The following is an 8,687-nucleotide window of genomic DNA, read 5'->3' as shown; positions in this document are numbered from 1 at the left end:
ATAGGAATGGTCCCTGGGGAAGTTCAGATGTTGAAATCACCAGACATAGACTTTAAATCAGCTATTAACCAATAAACAAGTGAAAAGATGCCAACATCATTAGTCATTAGAGAAATGCAAAGCAAAATCATTTCATACCCACTAGGATGGCCATGATAAAAAAGACAGGTAATAATAAATGTTGGAGAGAATGTGGGAAAATAGGACCCCCTCATACATTCCTGATGGTAATGTAAAATGGTACAGCCACTTTGGAAAACAGTTGGAAGGTCCTCAAAACGTTTAGCATAGCATTACCATACAACCCAACAATTCCACTTCTAGGTATATGCCCAAGAGAATTAAAAACATATATTAAAGCAAAAAATTTTACATGAATGTTGATAGCATCATTATGCATAGTAGCTAAAAAGCTGAAACAGCTCAAATTTCCATCCACTGATGAATGGATAAACAAAATGTGGTATATGCATATAATGGAATATTATTTAATCATAAAAAGGGATGAAGTACTAATACATGATACAATGTGGATGATCTTTATGATAGCTAATTTTATGTGTTAACTTGACTGGATCAGGAGGTGCCTAGATACTTGGCTAGACATTATTTCTACATGTGTCTGTGAGAGTGTCTCCAAGTGAGATTAGCATCTGAACTGGTAGACAGTAAAGCAGATTGCTCTCCCCAATGTGGGTGGACATCATCCAATCTACTGAGGGCCTGAATAGAACAAGAAGGCAGAGAAAGGAAGACTTTGCTTTACTGCCTGACTGGATGAGCTGAAACATCGGTCTTCTCTTGCCCTTGGACTGGAAATTGCACCATTGACTCCCCTGGTTCTCAGTTCTTTGGATTCAGACTGAACTACACCATTGGCTTTCCTGGGTCTCCAGCTTGCAGATGGTGATCATGGGACTTCATTTATATGACATGTCCAGAATAGGCAACACCATAGAGACAGAAAGTAGATTAATGGTTGCCGTGGATCATGGGGGGGGTAGGGGGGAGAAGGGAATGGGATGTGATTCTAATGGGCATGGAGTTTCTTTTCGTGGTGATGAAAATGTTCTGGAATTAGACAGTGGTGATGGTTGCCCAACCTTATAAATATACTAACAATCACTGAATTGTACACTTTAAGAGGGTGAATTTTTATAACTTGTAAATTATATCTCAATAAAAAATAAATTAAATAAACTACATCCTAAAGTAAAGCACGCTGAAATTATGTTAATATGAGACATTTTGCTTTTTAAATGTGACCTTATGAAAAGGATGAGCAATGAAGAGAAGAACAGTAAATATTAAATGAAGATCTTTTACATGTCAGGCATTGTAATGGGTGCTGAGGACACAGAGGGAATAGTTTATAGTCCCTGCCCTTAAGGGGTCCAGTCCAGAAAGTCTAAAAGGGATGAATTATGATACAAATCAAGAAATGCTGTTGGGACTTCCCTGGTGGCACAGTGGTTAAGAATCCACCTGCCGAATAAAGAGGTAGACATAGAGAGTGAACTTGAGGACGTGGGGTGGGAGGGCGAAGCTGGGGCGAAGTGAGAGTAGCATGACATATATACACTACCGAATGTAAAATAGTTGGCTGGTGGGAAGCAGCAGCATAGCACAGGGAGATCGGCTGGGTGCTTTGTGATGACCTAGAGGGGTGGGAAAGGGAGGGTGGGAGGGAAGCTCAAGAGGGAGGGGTTATGAGGACACGTGTATGCATATGGTTGATTCACTTTGTTGTGCAACAGAAACTAACAGTATTGTGAAGCAATTATACTCCAATAAAGATCTATTAAAAAAAGAAAAGAATCTGCCCGCCCGTGCAGCAGACATGGGCTCTATCCCTGGCCTGGGAAGATCCCACATGCCAAGGAGCAACTAAGCCCGTGCGCCACAACTACTGAGCCTGCGCTCTAGAGCCTGCAAGCCACACCAACTAAAGCCCATGTGCCTAGAGCCCGTGCTCCACAACAAGAGAAGCCATCACAATGAGAAGCCTCCATACCGCAACAAGGAGTAGCCCCTGCTTGCCACAACTAAAGAAAGCCCACGCAGCGCAACGAAGACCCAACACAGCCAAAAATAAATAAATTAAATAAATAAATTTATATATATATAAAAAAAGAGAATGAGAAACAAACCACATACAGGAAGAAATGCTATAAATTATATATCTGACAGAGAACTTCCTTGCAGAATATATAAAGAAATCTCAAAGCTCAAAAATAAGAAAATGAACAATCCAACTTAAAAATGGGCAGAATATTTGAACACATACTTCACCAAAGAAGATATATAAATATAACTAAACACATGAAAAGATGCTCAACATCATTAGCCATCAGAAAAATGCAAATTAAAACCATATTGTGATACTACTACAAACCTGTTAAAATGACTAAAATTAAAAAGACTGTCTGTGGTGGGCTGAAAAATGTCCCCTGACCAAAGCTAGCCACATCCTAATTCATGGAACCTGAGACTTTTACCTTACATGGCCAAAAATTGGGAAGGGTGTCTTTGGAGATGTGACTGAGTTAACAGTCTAATCCTGAGAATATTATGGACCCTGAATGGGTGGACCCTGAATGCCATCATGAGTGTTTTTATGAGATAGACAGAGGGAGATTTCACAGACAGAAGAGGAGGAAGCAATGTGATCACAGAAGCAGAGACCAGGATGATGCAGCCACAGGTCAAGGAATGCAGGCAACCACCAGAAGCTGGAAAAGGCATGAAACAGATTCTCTCTTACAAGGGAATGTGGCCCCACTAACACCTTGATTTCAACCCAGTGATACTGATTTTGGACTTCTGGCCTCTAGAGCTGTGAGAGAATAAGTTTCTGTTGCTTTAAGTCACCAGATTCATGGTAATTTGTTTCAGCAGCCATAGGGGCTAATACACTGATCACACCAAATGGCATAATCACTTTGGAAAACAATGGCAGTTTCTTAAAAATGTTAAATATACACCATGATCCAGCCATCCCACTTATAGGGAAATGAAAGTATATATCCATAAAAAAGACTAGTACATGAATATTCATAGCATATACTTCCAAACTGGAAACAACAATGTTTCTCAACAGGTAAATGCATTAACAAATTATGGCATATCCATACAATGGAATACTACTCAGAAATAAAAAGAAACCAACTATTGATATATACTATGATGTGGATGAAACTCAGAATATTTACTCTGAGTGAAAGAGGTCAGACGGCCCCCTCCAAAAAAAAAAGGTATACACTTTATAATTCCATTTATAGAATTCTAGAAAATGCAGACTAATCTATGGTGACAAAAAGTGGATCAGTGGTTGCCAGTGCAGGGAGGTGGGGCTAACAGGGCATGAGGTGATAAATTTGTTTATGATCTTAACTATGGTGACATTTTCACAGATGTATGTCAGACAAAATTTATCAAATTCTATAGTTTAAATTTGTGAAATTTATTATACATCAATTATGTATCAATAAAACTGATAAAAAAAGTGCACTCTAAAAGTCATACACAGGGAGCTGTGGTAGCATAGGAAATGAGGGTTTCCTGCAGCTGATGGGCCATAGGTCTGGGACTGAATTCTTTATTCAGCCAAGTAGTCTTGCCACTGTCATTTTGGGAATGAAGGCTGCTTTGAACCAGGGTTATAGGTTGGGGCGCTAATGTTCTAGAAACAGGAGCATGCTCAGAGCACTGGTCTAAGAGCTTCAGACATCCTGAGATACTCCTATTCCACCCAACAACTGGTCGTTGAAGGTGAGCTGCAGGTATCCCCTTGTATGTGCAGTGTGGTGATCTAGAGTGACAACACAGGTAAGCCGATGCCAAGGCTGGAGTGATGTAGGCACAAAACTAGGGCTGGAGCAGATGATTTGGGGGCAGAGGACACAGCAGTAGAGAGGGGAGAGAAGGGTCTAATTTAAACCTTATTTTGCGAGTGTAATCTCCTTCACTTCAGAGGCAAGAAAAACATCTACAGGTAATCAGGGCACTTTCTGGCATTTCCTGAATTGCTTCAAATATCCACAAATCACACTGATGAATCCCCAAAGCACCTACTTAAGACAGCAAAGAGGCACTTCCCTGGCGGTCCAGTGGTTAAGAGTTCGCCTTCCAATGCAGGGTGTGCGGGTTCGATCCCTGGTCGGGGAGCTGAGATCCCACATGCCTTGCAGCCAAAAAATCAAAACATATAACAGAAGCAATATTGCAACAAATTCAATAAAGACCCCCCCAAAAAAGAGCTAATTTCTAAAAAAAAACCAAAAAACAGCAAAGAAACACTTTATGAGATAATTTAGTGGATTAAATGCCAGAGACACATTCTTGAAACATGCATTCCTCTTTGTATATGCTTGACTTCTCTTTGTTATTGAAGAACCATAGATCCTAGTTGAAGTGATTTGCCTAAAGCTCAGATGAGGTATCTAGCAGGCCAGCAATGTTCTGTTTCTTGTGTTATAGAATCTGATACAATTCAACTGTGAAGACATATGCTATTTAGCTTTACAAGGTATTATTTTGATTTGTAAAAACTGATTAGCCTTTTCAGCTCCAGGCTACTGAGCATTTAAAATCTTTTCTCAACACACAATGAACTGGTGCTTTCTGTAGGACGTATAACAAATGCTACGATTGTATGTGTTAGGATGAATCAAGCAAAATCAAGGAAAATAAACCACATTAAACATAATTTAGCCCTTCATTTAAATGACAAATATCAGTGGTCTCCTTACAGCTACATATTTGTTACCGAGTCAAACGGGTCGGCTTGTCTGTCAAGCAGTAAAGCCAGTCTACTGGCACTAAGCTAATGTTCAAAAGGCCCAAACTCCCTGATGGCTTTCATGGAAAGTTTTTTAAAGACAGGGTGAGGAAGTGGGGTTGGGGGCATATGTGATCAGCTCGTGGACATTCTTCTGGTTAGTTGATGGTGAGGTAATTGGGAGTCAACATTATCTATGTTCCAACCGGTCGGGGGTCTACCTGCTGGTGGTCAGCATACAGTTAACTTTTCCCACCTGGTGAGGGTTTTAGTATCTGCAAAACAGCTCAAAGGATATGGCTCAGAATATTATCTATAGCCCTTGAGGAGGACCTAAAGGTCTTTTACTTTGTTTAATAGCTAAATTATTATTATTTTTTCTTGCTTGACTATTTTCCTTTCTTTCTGCATTTTCTCATTACTCTGATTAAATTTACTCTTTGGAACTCAGGGAAGGCCTAGGAGGCTAAAGTTTTTCTACAGACAAGAGTCAGACAGAGGACATGGGGAGAGGTCTGTCCTGGGAAGGCCACATAGGGTCCTGCTCGGTTACGTATTGAAAATTAAGCCTGATAGCTATTGTAAATCTACCAGTCAATTTTGATTTCTCCTGAATGGCCTTATCATTCCATTATTTCATGCGACATTTCTAACTGGGAACAATAAGTCACTTTTTATTATATTAAGGATTCGGTTGGTGATAAATGTGGCAGTTGCCCTTGGGGTCAGAAAGATGGATTCAGGTGTTGCCAGGTGTTCGACTAATTGAATGTGTCTCATTCTGCTTTTTACTTAGGAGAGAGTACATTTTCTTAAATCAGACAGATTTCTTGTTTCTATCTTTTCCAGTTAGTCATTGAAATAGTTGTTGGTGACTTTCAATAAAAATTATCATTGTTTTTATTTTTCATCTCTGTGTTATGTCTCAGTCAGAAGTTACTTCTAAGTACTTGAATGATATCTTCAAACACAAAGTACAAAATAGGAGATTCAAATTGGTTTTAATCTTGAGACATCCAGAAAAGCAAAAGTCAAGAGCACTATATTGGCATAGGATTGGTGTCAAATGAGTGATTTTGATAATTGCCTGTTATCTTCTTATTTGCATACCTTATACTGCAAAAAAAAAAAGTTTAAAAATAGAATATAATATTGTATATGTTTTTGGCATGTGTACCTAACTGAATTTTTGGTACTTCCTGAGGCAGTTCTTGACTTTGTTACATGTAGAGATTTTTATCCTCCAACCAACTCACTTAATGAGTAGTCTTAGAAAACCCTTCATCAGCACCTTCCTTTCCTTCCTCAAGACCTCAGAGCCCTATGTTGCTGGAGCCACTGGGATGCAGAAAGCTGGCTGCCTTCTCTGGCAGATGGTCAGCCTGAGCACACACCACAAGCTTATTTTTTATTGTTTCTTGTTCTTTTTCGAAATCTTCAATCAAAGAAACTGAAATTCAAAACAAAATCAATTGAAATTCTTGATTGAAATAAGATTGGGATGATAGCCTCCAATCTAGAGCTGCTTTCTAAGCAGAACCTATTTTAGTGTCTCATTAGTCAGATCACTCAGTCACTGCAGGTTTGTACTGGAGTGGAACATCCTATCCTCCCGGATGTAAAAAACGAAAGAAAGACAAAAAGGTGGAGGAATAGATGAGTCAATCTTAGGAGACCAAAAATATACCTTGAGAGATGATCAGTATTTCAAAGGATTGTTTTAATTCTTTCTTAGCAAGTTAATAAACAGGCTTTGGAGTTAGGCTCCAGAAGCCCCACCTGTGTTAGCAGGGTTTTCTCAGCTGAAAGCTGTTTTCTTTGGTGGTTTTGGGTTTGTGTCCTCTCGCTGCCACTACAGGTCCTGCTCTCTAATGGTCCCCTGTGGGGCCCAGCCACAGTCATCTGCTTGGCAGCAGGGACTTTGGCAAGTCCCAGCAAGGATGTCAGAGAGGAGTCATGAAAACATCTAATTTGGGATGAATTTAATTGTTGTTAAAGTCCATTTTCTGATTGGAAACTCTAGTAGTTCTAGACCTGCTGTCCTCATCTCCAAGCCCTAAGAGTTATGTTAAATACCCTGCACGTGACCTTATCCATCCTCCAAAGGGAGTCTGGGTTCTAGCTGGTGACCTCAAATTACTATCATGAAATTCACCCTTTATCATTCCTTTCTCTAATCAGAGCTTTCATATTTTAGCTCTGTAGCTGCCAAATTCTCAGTTTTGCTTTTAACAACTAAGCTTGACTGATACTTTCATTGAAGGATAGGGAAAAAAATTAACTAGTAACTTGATGATTGAAAGGGGTTAGTATCAGCTGCAACACAAAATCACCTGCCAGTTACAGAAGGCACTTTCAGATCAAAAAAGCCAAGAGTCACAAAAGCAATCTCTCTGGACCTCAGTTTCCTCATCTGTAAAATGAAGAGGTGGACTACATAATTTTTTAGTTTCTCTGACTTCTAACATGCCAAGAATCAGTAGATTCGTTTTTAATTAGGATTTTAGGGTCTCCTATTTGCTTAAATCATACACCCTTTTTAAATCTTCATTCTCGTTGATTTCTCTTGTATTAGAAAATGGCTCTTTATTGATTTGATAAATATTTATTAAATGCCTACTCTGGACCAGGCACTCTTGTAGCTACTGAAAGTACAAAGACCCTGCCCTCAAGGGGCTTGTGGTCTAGTTAACAGATGCCCTTGTCCTTTCTTTCCTCGTCTCACATGGTAGTAAATTACTACTATTTACCCATCTCTTTCATGATCCCTTCTCGCTCTCCTCTGATGGCTCCCCTTCCTTCTTGCACGTTTAATTAATCCTAAGGATCAGTCATCCCTCTCTTTATTTCCCTACACTTTTCCCCTAAGACAGCTCTACTAATGGATATTAAATATATATCTTCAAAAATGCTTTTGCCCTTGATTTCTCTGACCTTTTGGCCTTAAGTCATTCTGTCAAACCCACATGCCAGGACAATAATGCAAGACACAGACACTGTAGTTCTATTTCTTTACCAAGAAGATTCATTACACCTCCCCTGACCTGCTCTAGCCAATTCCACCTCATTCCTAGTTTTTACTTTTGTCTCCATTTCTGGATCTTCATCCATCTTTCACACTGCTCACTGAACCTAGTTTCTGTATTAGTTTCCTAGGGATGTTGTAACAAATCACCACATATTGTGTGCCTTAAAACAACAGAAATTTATTCTCTCACAGCTCTGGAGGCCAGAAATCCAAAACCAAGTTGTTGACAGAGCCATGCTCCCTCCAAAGACTCTTGGGAAGAATCCTTCTTTGCCTCTTCTAACTTCTGGTGGTTGCTGCCAATTCTTCACACACCTTGGCTTATAGATGCATCACTGGAATCTCTGCCTCCATTTTCACATGGCCTTCTTCCCTGTGTCTCTATCTGTGTCCAAATTTCCCTCTTTTTTTTTTTTTTTTTTTGCCGTACGTGGGCCTCTCACTGTTGTGGTCTCTCCTGTTGTGGAGCACAGGCTCCGAACGTGCAGGCTCAGCAGCCATGGCTCACGGGCCCAGCTGCTCAGCGGCATGTGGGATCCTCCCAGACCGGGGCACAAACGCGTGTCCCTTGCATCGACAGGCGGACTCTCAACCACCGCGCCACCAGGGAAGCCCTCCCTCTTCTCATAAGGACATTGGATTTAGGACTCACCCTAATCCAGTATAACTTCATCTTAACTTCATTACACTTGCAAAGACCTTATTTGTGTATGTGTGTGTATCTCTCTCCTTCTTTTTCCCCTACTGGATATATCCTACTGGTTCTGTTGCTCTGGTGGAATCCTTACTAATATAGCATGTAATAAACATTTGTTGAATGAATGAATTAAATGCAAAATGAACAAGCAAGCTTTCTATAGTTAGGCAGTGATCTCATTT

This window comes from Phocoena sinus, chromosome 3 (assembly GCF_008692025.1).
Source record: "Phocoena sinus isolate mPhoSin1 chromosome 3, mPhoSin1.pri, whole genome shotgun sequence".
NCBI lineage: Eukaryota > Metazoa > Chordata > Mammalia > Artiodactyla > Phocoenidae > Phocoena > Phocoena sinus.
Note: the sequence above shows the minus strand (reverse complement) of the source record.